Source organism: Sciurus vulgaris, assembly GCF_902686455.1.
Source record: "Sciurus vulgaris genome assembly, chromosome: 15".
In the NCBI taxonomy this organism is placed as follows: Eukaryota; Metazoa; Chordata; class Mammalia; order Rodentia; family Sciuridae; genus Sciurus; species Sciurus vulgaris.
This window is the reverse complement of record NC_136476.1, coordinates 51320345-51334815: the sequence shown is the minus strand read 5'-3', so window position 1 is coordinate 51334815 and position 14471 is coordinate 51320345. Positions and strand designations below refer to the sequence as shown.

General features: G+C 40.3%; 1 protein-coding gene across 4 annotated transcripts in view; it reads left to right on the top strand.

The window, feature by feature from the left end:
- Positions 1-506: 506 nt before the first annotated feature.
- UBAP2 (ubiquitin associated protein 2) overlaps positions 507-14471 on the top strand; it is a 115787-nt gene continuing 101822 nt past the window's right edge. For 3 of the 4 annotated variants that reach the window (XM_079113234.1, XM_079113235.1, XM_079113232.1), the window contains exon 1: positions 507-628. The gene's annotated coding sequence lies outside the window, so the exon portion shown is untranslated. The remainder of the gene's footprint in view (positions 629-14471) is intronic. The other variant, XM_079113238.1, reaches the window with a different exon arrangement.

Sequence of the window (14471 nt, the reverse complement as noted above, 5' to 3'; positions counted from 1 at the left end):
GGTATTTTTTTCCCGGAAGTTAGCCCTGTTCACTGTCGGTCCAGGCCCTCCCTCTATACTAGACTCAGCGGCTGTGCGTGTGTGAGCTCGCACGGGAAATGCTGCTGCAGTGGGTGCCTTTAATGTGCGGCATGCTGGGGTTAGTAGTCCCCTTCTACTATGTCTGGAGGACAGGCTTGTCTTGAATGGTTGGGCCACATCACATGATTAGAGAAAGCTGGTCGCATGGGTGCAACTTGTGGTGCCTCATGAGGTCATCACAGCGCGACGAGCTGCAGTTGTGGGCAACCTGTATGGCAGTGGGTAATACTATCTTCATAACTCCAAGTACGATACATGCCATAAATTCTCCTTTAATTGCTCCTTTTCTGGTTTTCGCGCGCTCTGAGATACCAGCTTTTCCCATGTGGGGCGAATTGGTATGTAAAAGTGGCGGCTTGCTGTGTGAGTCTGCTGGGCAGCCGCGCGCGAGCTACGTGTCCTGGCTCCGCCCTGGCCCGTGACGTAAAGGCCACGTGACGGGCAGGGCCGCCTCGGCCGCCGCCGCCGCTTTGTAAGAGGCACATTGGCAGGTAACGAGCGGCGGCGGCGGCGGCGACGGGTTCTCAGTCCAGCGAGAGCAGCAGCGGTAATTGCCACCCTCCCCACTTCCTTCCCTCTTCTCGGACCCTGAGTGCGCCAGTGTGCGCTTTCTGGACTTGGGTTTTAGTCTTCTGAGCACCCAACCATCTTTCGGCTACCCTAGCGCCCGCCCGTGAGGACCGGGCCAAGCTTCTTTCGCTGGCTTCACGCTTACTTAGTATGTCCAGGCCCGGGCACCCTCCTTCCTCTCCCTCTCGGGTGGCCCTGTTCCCTCTTATGCCTTCCTCAATCCTATTTGACCCGGCCCCACCCAGCCCCTAGGGGCGCCTACCCTTCCCCCTCGTGGGTCTCTGTCCTGGAGGGTGTGGTTTTCTCTCCCACCTCGGTCTCCTGCGGTGGGCTGGAGCTCTCCCTCCACGCTGTCGCTCCGCATCCTGGCCAACTTTGCACTTTCACGCCCAGAGCTTGTCCTGGGACTGGCCCTCTTAAAGCCTAACTTCTGAACTCTATACCTTTTCTTGGCGTAGTACAATTTTACTTTTTCATCTGGAGGGCATCATTCTTAGATGGGACCGAGTTTCCCTTCTTCCTCCTGGTTCTTGTAGTCTGGTTGTGTCACAGTTATTTCTTTAATGTAGGTCTAGAACGCTTCGTAAACTGTATAGTGCTGTTAAATATTCAAAATGCTTTCATTGATGCGTTACGACTAAATTTTCTTTACCGGTGAATCGCTGTCTCACCTTTCTCCTTGAGTTTTCGATCTAGTTAGTTGCTCAGGCATCTCCACAGTTACCACTCTGGTCTCTTACCCTGTTCTCTTTAGGAGTTTATCTTATCGCGTTTCTGTTATTTCCTGTTTGACATAATCCTGAAGTTTACTACCACCTCTTACATCTAATCGTAGTCTGCCGGTATTGAGGCCATCTTTCTATAGCACCTGTGTGTCTTAACAATTGAGAGCTTTTTACCTTCTTCAGTAAGGCATCCAAAGATCATCTTTATTCGAAGGTTATATAATTAACATTTTTAGTGAATTCAGTTCTTATATTTTCTCTTCCACCATGGTAAGGCTTTTTTCACCAATAGATATGCCAACCATTTAGTGTATTTCTTTTCTTTTTCTTTTTTTTTTTTTCATACCAGAGATTGAACCCAGGTCGCTCTACCACTGAGCCACGTCCCCAGCCCTTTTTATTTTTTATTTTGAGACAGTGTCTTGCTAAGTTGCTGAGTCTGCTTTTGAACTTGTGATCCTCCTGCCTCAACGTCCGGTGCCACTGGGATTACAGGGGTGAGCTCCCCTGCTCGGCTAGTGTATTTCTTTATCCTGTTAATTGTACATCCTTTTTACTTTGGTTCCAGAAATAAAGGTGGAAGGAAGGTAAATGCCATTTATACCTAAACTCTTCTCTAACTCAGGCATCAGGCATTGGTATGGCCCCCATTTATCTCAGGAAAGGGAATAGATTCCACTCTTTGTAGAGATGTAGAGATGATTGATCATCTTTTACCTGCCTGAAGGGCCCCCTTGCTAGGACCATCCTTCCTTTGCTGTTAAGTCTTTTCAGTGGTGATTAGCTTCCCATTCCACTCTTCTGGCTGCTACCAGTGTGCTCTGCCTGATTTCTCTCCTTATGGCTAGTTTACATGTGTGGTGAGAGATTTTCCCCTGACCTCTGTCCTGCTCTTTTCCATACCCTTGATTTCCTCCAATTGCTTCCTTGCTACCTCTGACCCTCAATAATTGAGTATTTTGGGGGAGATTTTCTTTGTGACTGAACTATGGCTGGTGGTGTTGGCATGGGACAGAATGAGACCTTGAGAAAGGATTGTAATTGCTTCTTCTGCCTGTTTCCAGCTACTCTTGTTTCCTCTGGCCTCAGTGTGGGCTAGACTAGCAGTAGTCACATGTAACTTCCTTTAGAACTATACTGGAGCCATAACACCTTTAATTCCCCTTCCTGGGAAATGGTGAAGCCTGTGCAATGCTCACCAGGAGTGTCTTGTTATTAATCAGTGATTTTTACTAATTCAGGGATAAATGGTCAGAGAACATGAACAAGAAAGGGTTTATTTCAATATGCTCTCTCTTTTTTTTTTTAAATGGAAACTGGGCATTATCTCTAACCTCCTAAAGTATGACATACATGTAGGTAGTATAATCCTGTCTTGAAGGCTTGAACTGGTATGAAGTGACTTTACTTTTAAGATATTATCCTTTAAATATTGAAGTACTTTTTAAAATTATGAGGTAAGGTTTACTTTGTTTAACTGTCTTATGACAGTTTTTTCCAGGGGAGGGGGAATGTATTATAAAGGGATAATCCCTGCTCCAAAGCAGGAGTCTGCATGAATTCACAGATAGTGAAGTTTCTCTGCACTTAACCTAATTGATGTCATTTTGTTTATTTCTCCTTTTGAGGTAACTCATATGTCAGCAAATACCAGTCTACTCTTAGTTATTAATTTGAGTAAATGGAATGTCCTTAAAAGCTAAGTGTTACGGCACCCAAGGTGATAATGGTGAGGTAGTAATCCTTGATACATCCTAGCAGCAGTTTTTGTTGGTGTTTATAAAACCCAGTAGAGATGATCCTAAAGGAAGGCAAAGAGAGTGTCTGTAGAGAGTATCACCATGTAAGCATGTGGTACATTTTGAAATAAGTTTTAACCCAATTTAAGTGTCTACTATTTTCTCTTTTTGGTACTGGGTATTAAACCAGTCGTGCTTTACCACTGAGTTACATCCTCACCAGCTGCCCCCCCCCCCCCTTTTTTTTCATTTTGAGATGAGGTCTCCCTAAGTTGCTTAGGATTTTGCTAAGTTTCTGAGGCTGACCTTGAACTTGTGGTTCTCCTGTCTCACCCTCCTGAGTCTCTGGGGTTATAGGCATGCACCACTGGCTTCTCATTTTAAAAGTTATTAGGAATGTGTGCCTTATCTTTCTTTATTTGGAACTCTAAAGGTTAATAGAGTATATAGATGATTGGGTCTAAAATCTAGAAAAATTCCAGTGAGAATAATATTGTGTGTGTGTGTGTGTGTGTGTGTGTGTGTGTGTGTGTGTGTGTGTGTGAGAGAGAGAGAGAGAGAGAGAGAGAGAGAGAGAGAGAGAGAGAGAGAGAGAGAGAGATATTGAGATTGTGAAGTACTGCTGGGTATTGATCCCAGGGTGTTGCTGAGGCTGGCCTGGAAGTTGATATCCTCCTGCCTCATCCTTCTGTTTATGTGGGTTATCAGCATGTGCCACCAGGCCCAGCTCAATGAGAAACTTTTTTTTATTAGGAATTGAATCCAGGTTTGCTTAATCACTGAACCACATTCCAAGCCCTTTTTTTTAATTTATTTTTCATTTTTATTTTGGGACAGGGTCTTGCTAAATTGCTTAGGTCCTTGCCAAGTTGTGAGGCTGGCTTTGAGTTTGCAGTCCTCCTGCCTCAATCTCTGGAACCCCTGGCACCATCATAGGCTTGCGCCACTTTGCCTGTCTCAGTGAGAAACTTTTGAAGATTATTTGTGGAGAAGGGAATCTCATTTGGATTTAGACATTTTGCTGTATATATTTTTTCCTCATTGATTCTGGGGTTTGAAACGAGGGGTGCTTAACCACTGAGGCACATCCCCAGTATTTTACTTACTTAGAGAGATGGTTTTGCAGAGACTGATTCCTTTGGCCTCAGGCTCCCAAATAGTTGGGATTACAGGTGTCTGCCATTGCACCTCTGGCTTGCTGTAACTTTTGTTTATTGCTAATGTTATTATTAAGATGTCACATAGCAACTTTCTTAGTTATATTGTATGTACGTAATCTAGTAATACCTAGTACTTATACTGTTTATACAAATTTTTTTCAACATGTCTCTGGGAATTGAACCCAAGCATGTACTACCTCCAAGCTACATCCCAGCTGTGTTTTTTTTTTTTTTTTTTTTTTTTTTTTTTTTTTAAGTTATAGATGGACATAGTACCTTTATCCTTTATTGTGTTTATTTCATCTTTATGTGGTGCTGATAGTACCTTTATTGTGTTTATTTCATCTTTATGTGGTGCTGAGGCTTGAACCCAGTGCCTCAAAGATGCCAGAGGAGTGCTCTACAACTGAACCACAAGCCAGCCAAACTTTTTTTTTTTTGAGATAGAATCTCCCTAAATTGCTCATGCTGGCTGCCAACTTGCAATCCTCTTTCCTCAGCCTCCTGACTGGGATTACAGGCATGCACAACCACACATGGTTCTTCCTTACTTTTTTTTCCTTCTTTTTTTTTTTTTTTTGTACCTGCAATTGAACCCAGGAGCACATTTCCTAGTCTTTTTCATTTTCTTATTTTTTATTTTGCGATAAGTTGGTTATGGCCTTGCTAAATTGCTGAGGTTGACTCTAGACTTGTGATCCTCCTGCCTCAGCCTCCTGACTTACTAGAATTAAAAGTGTATGCCACTATGCCGGGCTCTTTCCTTTGTTCTTGTCTTTCTCTTTTTGTCACTTTTCTTCAACGTCTATACAAAAATACTCTGAATACTCACTAAGGCTCAATTGAGATTGTGGGCCCAGTCTCTTTAGAGAGGGTCTTTGGACTATATTTGCCACCATAACATGCTGCTTCCCACACTAGCATGTTAAAATCTACAATATCTTTGCAACCTCATAGACTTGAACAAGGTATTTAGTGCTGATTGTATTATGTGTGTCTGCCTGGTTGAACTGTGTGTTCTTTGACTGCTGGATTTGGTAAGATTTGGCATTGTCAAATCATTAAACAAGAAAATAAGTGGTTATTTATTTATTTATTTTGTGCTACTGGGGATTGAATCCAGGGTGCTCTATGGCTAAGCTATATTCTAAGCTCTTTTAATTAATTTTTTTGAGACAAGGTCTCACCAAGTTGCCTAAGCTGTCCTCAAATTTTTGATCCTCTTGAGTCTGCAGGATTACAGGTGTGCAGCTATAAGTGGGTACTTAATTAAAAGTTCAGATTCAGAGGCTGGAGACAACTCAGTTGTAGAGGATGTGCTTAGCCCAAATGAGGTACTGGGTTCATTCTTGGCACCAAAACAACCACCCCCTACCCCAAACCGTAAGTTTCCCTGAAACAAGATTTAGAAGAAAATGTTTTGATTTAGGACTAATTGATAAGCCTAACTTTTATACATTTTATAAAATGTATATTTTTATTTATTTATTTATTAAAAAGTTGCTGAGAATTTAATCCAGTGCCTCACACATGCTAGGCAAGTGCTCTACCACTGAGCCACAACCCCAGCCCAAGCCTAACTTTTAATTCCAGAGTATACCTCAATGATAGAGTGCTTACTTAGCGTTTGAGGCAAACATTTTACCAACTGAGCCATATCCCCAGCCCTTTACCTAGCATTTGAGAGGCCCTAGGGTTTGATTTCCAGCACAGCCTTCTAGACTGAGCTTGCCACCTCCCTTTTTCAAATTAATTAATAAATTTCCATTTTAGAGTATGTTTTTGGGTCAGGCTATTTGGAACTATTTTACTTGAAAGCAATTTTCAAAAATTTGAAAAATAATGATAAAGATAACTAATGATTTAAGATATTGATATAAATGCTTACCTGTTTTTCTTATTTGTTTTTGTGGTACTGGGGATTGAACCCAGTGATATGTGCATGCTGTGTAGGCACTCTGCCACTGAGCTGTATTGTCCTCAGTTGCAATTCTCTAATCTCAGCCTCCAAGTAGCTTATATCATAGGTATGCACACTGCGCAGCTCCTTACCCTTTTTTCTTTACATAAAATATATGTATTTTTTTATTTTCATTGTTCTGGGATCAGACCCAGAACCTGATGCATGGTAGGCAAGCACTCTACTACTCAGGTATAATCCTGAACTTTTTTTTTTTTTTTTTTTTAAATAAGTGGGGTCATGCCCAGGTATAATAGCTAGCCAGGGCAATTTAGTAAGACTCTGTCTCAAAAGAAAATATAAAAAGGGCTGGAGATGTAGTTCAATGTAGAGTACCTCTGAGCTCAATCCCTAGTAATATTCCCTCCTCCTGCCTGCCCCCCCCAAAAAAAAAAGAGGTGTGATCATACTTTGCATGCTTAAGACATTGTTTTGAAAAATATAGCAAGTTCACTGTAGAAGGTGTAAGGGCTGGATGTGTAACTCAGTGGTGGAGGGCTTGCCTAACGTGCCAGGCTCTGGGTTCACTCCACAGTACCACAACAAAACAAACAAACAAACACTTGTTATTTACTGTGCTGGGGATTGAAGCCAGGAACTCTTGCATCTGGAATACAGACTCGACCTGTGAGCTACACCCCTATCCCTTTGGTACTCTATTTTTTACTTATTTATTTAAAAAAATTTTTTTAGTTGTAGATGAACACAATACCCAGATTTTATTTTTTTATTTTTTTAAAAATATTTTTTAGTTGTCAGTGAACCTTTATTTTATTTCCTAATATGTGGTGCTGAGAATTGAACCCAGTGCTTCATACATGCTAGGCAAGTACTCTACCACTGAGCTACAACCTCAGCCCAATACCCCATTTTATTTATTCATTTTTATGTGGTGCTGCGGATCAAACCCAGTGCCTCACATGTACTAGGCGAGTGCTCTATCTCTGAGCCATCTCTGAGCCACAACCTCAGCCCCCTGTTGTTACTTTAATTACTCATATCATAATTGTATCTCTTTTTAGCCTGACTGGTAGTTTATTTGTAGCATCTCACAAATGAGAAACAAAGTTATTAATGTAAGTCAGTTACAATAAACATTTTTCTTTTTAATTTGTATAGTTAAATTGTTTTGATAATGGGGATTAAACCTAGAAGTGTGCTACAACTGAGCTACATCCCTAGCACTTTTTAATGATACATATATAAATAATTTTTAGTTATAGATGGGCATAATACCTTTCTTGCATTTATTTTTATGTGGTGCAGATGATTGAATGCCATGCCTCACATGTGCTAGGCAAATGCTCTACCACTGAGCCATAACTCCAGCCCACTTTTTTTGTTTTTTGTTTTTGAGACAGGGTCTTGTTAAATTGCTGAGACTGACCTGGAACTTGTGATCCTCCTTCCTCAGGCTGAGTTGCTGGGATTACAAGTATGTGTCACTGCTCATGGCTTCAATTCTTTTTTAATATTGTTATTATTATTTTTGCAGTGCTAGATATCGAAACCAGGGGTATTCTATCACTAATCTACATATCCAACCCTCCCTCCTTCCTTCCTTCCTTCCTTCCTTCCTTCCTTCCTTCCTTCCTTCCTTCCTTCCTTCCTTCCTTCCTTCCTTCCTTCCTTCCTTCCTTCCTTCCTTCCTTCCTTCCTTCCTTCCTTCCTTCCTTCCTTCCTTCCTTCCTTCCTTCCTTCCTTCCTTCCTTCCTTCCTTCCTTCCTTCCTTCCCTCCTTCCCTCCTTCCCTCCTTCCCTCCTTCCCTCCTTCCCTCCTTCCCTCCCCTCCTCTCCCCTCCCCTCCCCTCCAGTACTGGGGATTGAACCCCGAAGCAGTCTACCTCTCTGAGCTATATCCCCAATACTTTTTTTATTTTGAGATGGGTCTCACCAAGTTGCCAAGGCTGACTTTAAACTTCTGATCCTTCTGCCTCAGCCTCCCAGTAGGTGGGATTATAGGCATGCACTACCATACCTGTTTAGGTCAAATTTAAATAGTAAATTTAATTCCTTAATTCTTTTCACTCCCATCAAGATCTTGTTTTATTTAAAAAAATTTTTGTTTTCTTTTTAGTTGTAGATGGACACAGTACCTTTATTTTATTTTCAGTGCCTCATGCACGCGAGGCAAGTGCTCTACCACTGAGCTACAACCCCAGCCCCAAGCTCTTGTTTTATTTTTTAAAAATATTTTTTAGTTGTTGATGGACACAACATCTTTATTTTTGTGTGGTACTGAGGATTGAACCCAGTACCTTGCAGGTGCGAGGCAAGCACTCTACCACTGAGCTATAGCCCCAGCCCATCTTGTTTTATTTTGATTAGAAACTTTCTGCCATAATATAATTATTTGGTAAAATGTTCCTTCAAATTGTTGGAAACCGGGGGCTGGGGAGATAGCTCAGTTGGTAGAGTGCTTGTCTTTAAGCACAAGGCCCTGGGTTCGATCCCCAGCACCCCCCCCAAAAAAAATCAAAAATTGTTGGAAACCAGATGATCTATTGAACATTCTTAACTTCGGTACTTCAGTTTATTTAATGCCTTCTACATTCATTATAGTTGGAAGTGTTAAGGTGATGGTAGAGAAATATTTCTGTGTACTACAGCGCAATCCAGGTGTCAAAGGAATAAAAATCCTTGTTAGGATGGGCCATTTACTATTTTATTCCACAGAAGAGTTTATTTTTTAAACTTTACTAAAAGGCCCAGTTGTAATGGGATGGAGCTTGCACAGTGAGATGTAGCTAAGCAAACTTAGGTATCTGATAGTTTGCCCAGCTATCAGAGAAGAGAAAGGAAAGAGGATTTTGGGGGGATGATAGCTAGACAGTGGTGCTAATTGCACAGCTTGGTAAATATCTACTAAAAATAATTATATACTTAAGGATGATGAATTTTATGGTATTTAAGCCATTCTGCAGTGAATTATTAAAGTCTTTTTGAAAAATGAGTTTAATATTTTGAAATGAAGAGATTGAACAGGAAAAAAAAAAGTAGCCAGTGTCCATTAGTCCTATAATTGTTACCTCTTATGGTAACTAAGCATTTGAAGTATATTTTGTTTGCTGCTCCTCACAGATTTGGGAAACAGTGAGATACTTGTCCTTTGTTGCCTAATCTTGAAATTTGTGGACTCCAGATCTGACTTCTAAACTTGTGCTCTTAATCACACTACTGTACTCCTTTACCTATGTGAAATATTGCTATCTGGGAATACAGCCAGGTGCAAACTGATAAGGGTTTTGTAATGTGTGAAGGAGGAGGGATGGGATACACAGGTGGGATCGTTGATTTCCTATGCCAGGTTTTACCAGTTTCACTTTTCTTCTTTTTTTTGAGGGTGGTAGAGATGGAACCCAGAACCTCACACATGCTAGGCAACAGCTCTATTGTTTAGATTGTTTTCACTTTCATCTATTTTATATGTTGGAGTTTAGTCAAAACATTGGGTTGAATTGAAATACTATGCTTTAAAGAAAAAGAAAAAAAAATCCCTGCTTTTCTTTGTTTTTTATTCTGATTTTACTAGCTGTGCCAAGCAGCGTGATGAATTGACATCTGTGCCAGTTTAGATGCATCCTATGAGGACATCAGACATACAGTACTGAGAAGTGGCAATTGATAGGTTAGTGAGAAAAGAGAGAAGGCTGTAAAATTATACTTAAGAACTCAAATTCTGGCCAAGTGCTGTAGCACGAGCCTGTAATCCCAGTGACTAGGGAGACTGAGGCAGGAGGATTAAAAGTTCAAAGCCAACCCCAGCAATTTAGTAAGGCCCTAAGCAACTCAGAGAGACCCTGTCTCTAAATAAGATATAAACAAGGGTTGGGGATGTGGCTAAGTGGTTAAGTGCCATGGGTTCAATCCCCAGTACCCCCATGCTCAAAAAAAAAAAAAAAAAAAAAAAAAAAAAAAAAACCCAAAGAAAGAAAAAAACAAACCCAAAAAACTCAGAACTCGAATTCTGCCAATTGTGGTAGCAGCACACCTGTAATCCCAGTGACTCAGGAGGTCTAGGCCAGCCTCCACATAAAAAGGGCTGGGGATGTAGCTCAGTGGTAAAGTGCCCCTAGGTGAAATCCCCAATACTGGGGCGGGGGTGGGGTGGGGGGTGGGTCAAGCTTCAAGTACTTTAATTTTTTTTTTTTTTTTTCTTTAAATGGTACTGGCAATTGAACCTAGGGCCTCACACATGCTATGGAAGTCCTCCACCATTTAGCTATACCAGCACTTTATTTTGAGGCAAGGTCTTGCTAAACTGCCCAGACAGGTCTCAAATATGCCATTCTCCTGCTTCAGCCTCCTGAATAGCTGGGATTATGGACCTTTGTAGAACTCAGTCTCTGGGGATTGTACATATGACTCAGTAGTAGAGTGCTTGCCTTGGCATGTATGAAGCCTTGAGCTTAATCTTCCACAAAAAAAAAAAAAACAAAACAACTCTTGCTATTTAGTAAGTGGTTATATGACCCTAAAATGCCCCATTTATTATTATTATTTTTGGGGTACCCTGTTTTGAACTCAGGGCACTCAACCACTACCACATCCCCAGTCCTTTATTGTGTTTTATTTAGAGACAGGGTCTCACTGAGTGGCTTAGTGCCTCGCTGTTGCTGAAGCTCGCTTTGAATTCTTGATCCTCCTGCCTCGGTCTCCCAAGCTGCTGGGATTACAGGTGTGCACCACTGTGCCCAGTCCCATTTATTATTGACATATAGAAAGTAATTGATGTTCTCAATGAGGAACAGAGAAAATGAAGGGTATGCTCAATACACTTGAGAAAACATGTTTGAGAAAGGTGGAGGCAAAAAAGTAGGTAATATTTGCAAGAATGGCAAGGCCAATTTGACCAAAATGTAGGGAATATGGAAAGCAAATAATTGTATTTTATTGTGTTGCCAGGTTTTAGTCTAGTAAGATCAATCAGTGCACTTGGGCATCAGTTTATAATTAAGCAAGTTCAGACCGAACATAATGGTACATGCCTGTAATCTCAGTTTCTGGGGAGGCTAAAGCAGGAGGATCACAGGTTCAAAACCAGCCTCTGTCTCAAAATAAAATATAAAAAGGACTGGGAATGTGGCTCAGTGGTTGAGGGCCCCTGGGTTCAATTCCTAGTATACAAAACCAAAACAAATCAGGTAAATAAGGACTTGTAGTTTTAATGTAGTAGAGAAGAGGCAGTGATGATACTATAGTTGAATAAGATACCTTTTAACTCCTGGGCTCTGTATATAACAGCAACATATCAAAGCTAGTATCTGTGTCCTGTGGCATGTCAAGAGGATCGCTTGGCCCAGGAGATCAAAGTCACCTTGGACAACACAGTAAGACCTTGTTTAAAACACGAAAGAAAAGAGAAACCTACTACTGCACAGAGGTTGGTGGTGTAGTGCAGTGGTAGAACCTGTGATTAGTATTCATAAGCTCTTGATCCATCCCAAGAACCAAAAACCAAACAAAAAACATAGCACTCAAAACCGTAAAGTGTTATCTAAATTATTCCTCTGAAGATGAAGAGGAAGCTTTAGGAATACAAATGATAACTCCTGACTTGCATGGTGAACACTATGTTGATGGCAGGGAAAGTGTTAAGGAAGGTATATATAGAAGGCCTTAATTTGATCCCAGGTTGCTGTTACTGAGCTACATCCCCAGCCCACCTCGGCCCCTTTTTATTTTGAGACAGGGTTTCACTTGAGGATGGCCTCATTTGCAGTTCTGCCCCAACCTCCTGTGTATGTTGAATTATAGGCATGTGCCACCTGGGCCTGGTGCATAACTGTTTTGATTGATACATTTTTCAGGTAATTGACCTATTTAAAATAATTTGTTTTGGGGAAAAGTGAACAGAAATAAGGATGTTATTCTAATAAAACCTATGTGATTTTTTAAAAAAATTTAGATAAAACCAGGACTATCTCCTGGGTTCATGAGGAAATTTGAAGAATAAAGAACTGTGTGATTGATACATTTAACGCTTTTTTTATATTTTAGTTTATGACGATAGCTAGAGATTACATAGGTTTGTCTTGAAATAGCTTTTAATGGGTGCACTGAACTGCTAGAAATTATTTGTGAAATATTTGTAAATTTGTGACAGTTGAGTGCCAAATGTTAGTGTGTAATCAAGTCTGGTTTAATTAGAATTTCTGATATGGTAGGTCTAGGATGGGCCCTGCATTTGCATTTGTAAATGGTGATACTAATGCTGCTGGTCTAAACACAACACTTTGAGAACCACTGTTGTGTAGTGAAGGTTTGACATCCTGACTACATATTAGAAAGCTGGAGTCTTTTTAAAATTGAGATATTATTCATACACCAAAAATTCATCCCTTCATTTTGTATTGGGGGGAAGGACTGTACTGGGGATTGAACCCAAGGGGTACACTACCATTGAACTGTATTCTCAGGCCCTACCCCCATTTTTTTGAGACAGGGTTTCACTTAAGTTGTTGAGTTTGGCCTCAAATTTATAATCATCCTGTCTCTGCCTCCTGAGTTGCAGGAATTTTAGACAGCTGTGTCCTAGTGTGCTCATCTCATCCTTTCAAATTACAGATCAGTGGTGTTTAGAATATTGACAAGGTTGTATAAACATTACCACTAATTACAGAATATTTTCACCACCCTACAAACATTAGTGATGCTCCCATTTATACCTCCCCCCAGCTTCTGCCAACCACCAGTATACTTTCTGTCTCCATGGATTTGTCCATTCCGAACATGGCATATAAATGGAATCATATGATATCCCTAAATGTTCTTTTGTGACTTTATTTTACTTAGCATGATATTTTGAAAATTTATCAATGTGATAGCATGTATCAGAACTTCATTTTAATACTTTAATAATATTCTGTTGTGGGGCTGGGGTAGAGCACTTGCTTAGCTCATGTGAGGCAATGGGTTTGATCCTTGGCACTACATAAAAATAAACAAAGGTATTGTGAAAAAGAATCTATTAGGCATTTATACTATGTTTCATTTATTCATCAGTTGATAGACATTTTGATTTTTTCTACTTTGGGCTATTATGACTAATACATATTTCTTGTTGAGCATGTTTTCAATTCTCTTTGATATGTAGAGTAGAATTGCTTGTTTTTTTGGTAACTGTTGAACTTTGGGGGAACTGCTTGGCTAACTTTTGAAAACAATATTAATATCTGGATTCTGTTCTGAGCATTTTTTTTTTTTTTTTTTTTTTTTTGGAGGGGAGGGGTACTGGAAATTTGACCAATGTTCAAATTTGGTAAATTGTCACTGAACTACATCCAAGGCCTTTTTTTTTTTTTTCTAATTTTTTTAAATTTATAAATTCTGTTTAATCCATGAACTTTATATAGTTTTAGTTAAACTTTATATAGTTTTAGTTAAAAAAACAAAACAAAACTAAATTGTCACTGAACTACATCCCCAGGTCTTTTTTGTTCCTAAAATTTAAAAAATTGTTTTTAGTTTTCAGTGGACATTTATTTATTTATATGTGATGCTGAGACTCAAACCCACTGCCTCAAACATGCTAGGCAAGTGCTCTACCACTGAGCCACAACCCCAGCCTGTTAGACCTTCTTTATTTCTTTTGGTACCAAGGATTGAATCCAGAGGTTCTTAACTACTGCACCATATCCCCAGCCCTGCTTATTTTTTGAGACAAAAAACTTAGTTGCTCACTAAGTTGCTTAGGCCTCACTAAATTGCTGAGGCTGGCTTTGAACTTGCAATCCTTCCTCTTGTCTCAGGTTCGGGAGCCACTGGGATTGCAGGCATGTGCCATAGTGCCCAGCTCTGATTTTTGTAGAACATGGAAGTCATCTGTTTTTAGAAATTTCCTAAATGATTATATTTTGCAACCAGAGACGGTGATGAATAGTAATCCGATCTTCTAGAGTTTTTATTTTTGTTTGTTTATTTATTTGTTTATTGGTGGTACTGGGGATTGAACCCAGGGCCTTGTGCATGCTAGGCAAGCACTCTACCAGTTGAGCTATATCCCCAGCCCCCTATTTTTATTTTTTGAATTGGGGCAGCATTTTTTGTTTTTGTTTTTTAAATTTTGAGACAGGATCTCACTGAGGTAAAACAGCTGGTTTCAAACTTTTTTTTCTTCTTTTTTTTTGTACTAGGGCTTGAACCCAGGGTCACTTAACCACTGAGTCACATCCCCAGCCCTTTTTATGTTTTATTTAGATTCAGAGCCTTGCTAAATTGCTTAGGGCCTTGTTAAG